This window comes from Sphaerodactylus townsendi, linkage group LG16 (assembly GCF_021028975.2).
Source record: "Sphaerodactylus townsendi isolate TG3544 linkage group LG16, MPM_Stown_v2.3, whole genome shotgun sequence".
NCBI classification, from domain to species: Eukaryota; Metazoa; Chordata; class Lepidosauria; order Squamata; family Sphaerodactylidae; genus Sphaerodactylus; species Sphaerodactylus townsendi.
This window is the reverse complement of record NC_059440.1, coordinates 1-1,810: the sequence shown is the minus strand read 5'-3', so window position 1 is coordinate 1,810 and position 1,810 is coordinate 1. Positions and strand designations below refer to the sequence as shown.

Below are 1,810 nucleotides of genomic sequence, written 5' to 3'. Positions count from 1 at the left end.
TTTGTCCACAATGAGCAGGAGCAGTTTACCCATGAGGAAACTTTCATTGAACACATTTGGGCTGTTACAGGCACTTAACACTCTACCTAGTGTTTGTCCTTGTTACATAGGACCAGGTTGACCCATGAGGAAACTTGCATTCAACACAATTGGGGTTTTACACGTACTTACTATTTGAGTCAAATTCGTGTTTTGCAATCCTGAGAAAATGCCGTTAACTTACCATACGTTAATAGGATCTGTTTAAGACTCTACCTAGTGTTTGTCCATGTTACATAGGACCAGTTTGACCGATGACAAAACTTTCACTGAACACATTTGGGGTTTTCCAGACACTTACTATTTCAGCCAAATTCGTGTTTTGCAATCCTGAGCAAATGCAGTTAACTTACCATAGGTTAATAAGATCTGCTTAAGACTCTACCTAGTGTTTGTCCATGATACATAGCAGCAGTTTGACCCGTGAGGAAACTTGCATTCAACACATTTGGGGTTTTACACGTACTTACTATTTCAGCCAAATCCATGTTTTCCAATACTGAGCAAATGCAATTAACTTATAATAGGTTATTGGGATCTGTTCAAGACTCTACCTAGTGTTCGTCCACAATGAGCAGGAGCAGTTTACTCATGAGAAAACTTTCACTGAACACATTTGGGGTTATACAGACACTTACTATTTCAGCCAAATTCGTTTTTTGCAATCCAGAGTAAATGCAGTTAACTTATCATAGGTTATTGGGATCTGCTCAAGACTCTACCTAGTGTTTGTCCACAATGAGCAGGAGCAGTTTACCCATGAGGAAACTTTCATTGAACACATTTGGGCTGTTATAGGCACTTACTATTTCCGCCAAATTCGTGTTTTGCAATCCTGAGCAAATGCAGTTAATTTATCATAGGTTAATGGGATCTACACAATACCTAGTGTTTTTCCATGATACTTAGCAGTAGTCTGACCCATGAGGAAACTTGTATTCAACACATTTGGGCTTTTACAGGTACTGACTATTTCAGCCAAATTCATGTTTTGCAATCCTGACCAAATGCAGTTAACTAATCATAGGTTAATGGGACGTGATCAACACTCCACCTAGTGTTTGTCCACAATGAGCAAAAGCAGTTTGACCTATGAGGAAACTTGCATTCAACACATTTGGGGTTTTACACATACTTACTATTTCAGAAAATTCGTTTTTGCAAGCCTGAACAAATGCAGTTAACTTATCATAGGTTAATGGGCTCTGCTTAAGACTCCACCTAGTATTTGTCAACAATGAACAAAAGCAGTTTGACCCATGAGGAAACTTGCACTGAACACATTTGGGCTTTTACAGACACTTACTATTTCAGACAAATTCGTATTTTGCAAGCCTGAACAAATGCAGTTAACTTATCATAGGTTAATGGGATCTACTTAAGACTCCACCTAGTATTTGTCAACAATGAACAAAAGCAGTTTGACCCATGAGGAAACTTGCATTCAACACATTTGGGCTTTTACACATACTTACTATTTCAGCCAAATTGGTGTTTTGCAATCCTGAGCAAATGCTGTTAAATTATCATAGGTTGATGGGATCTGCTCAAGACTCCACCTAGTGATTGTCCATGATACATAGGAGCAGTTTGACCCCTGAGGAAACTTGTATTCAACACCTTTGGGCTTTTACACATACTATTTCAGCAAAATTCGTGTTTTGCAATTCTGAGCAAATGCAGTAAACTTACGATAGGTTAATAGGATCTGCTTAAGACTCTACTGTCATGGAAGATGCTATCGCTACAGTAAAGGGAAGTCACATATGAC

At 38.6% G+C, this 1,810-nt stretch overlaps 1 long non-coding RNA gene across 1 annotated transcript; it reads left to right on the top strand.

Moving 5' to 3' along the window:
- Positions 1–472: 472 nt before the first annotated feature.
- On the top strand, positions 473–1,441 carry LOC125445455. Its single transcript, XR_007246304.1, has 3 exons — positions 473–501; positions 838–902; positions 1,403–1,441. It is a non-coding gene; the product is annotated as an uncharacterized LOC125445455 (long non-coding RNA).
- The last annotated feature ends 369 nt before the right edge of the window (positions 1,442–1,810 follow it).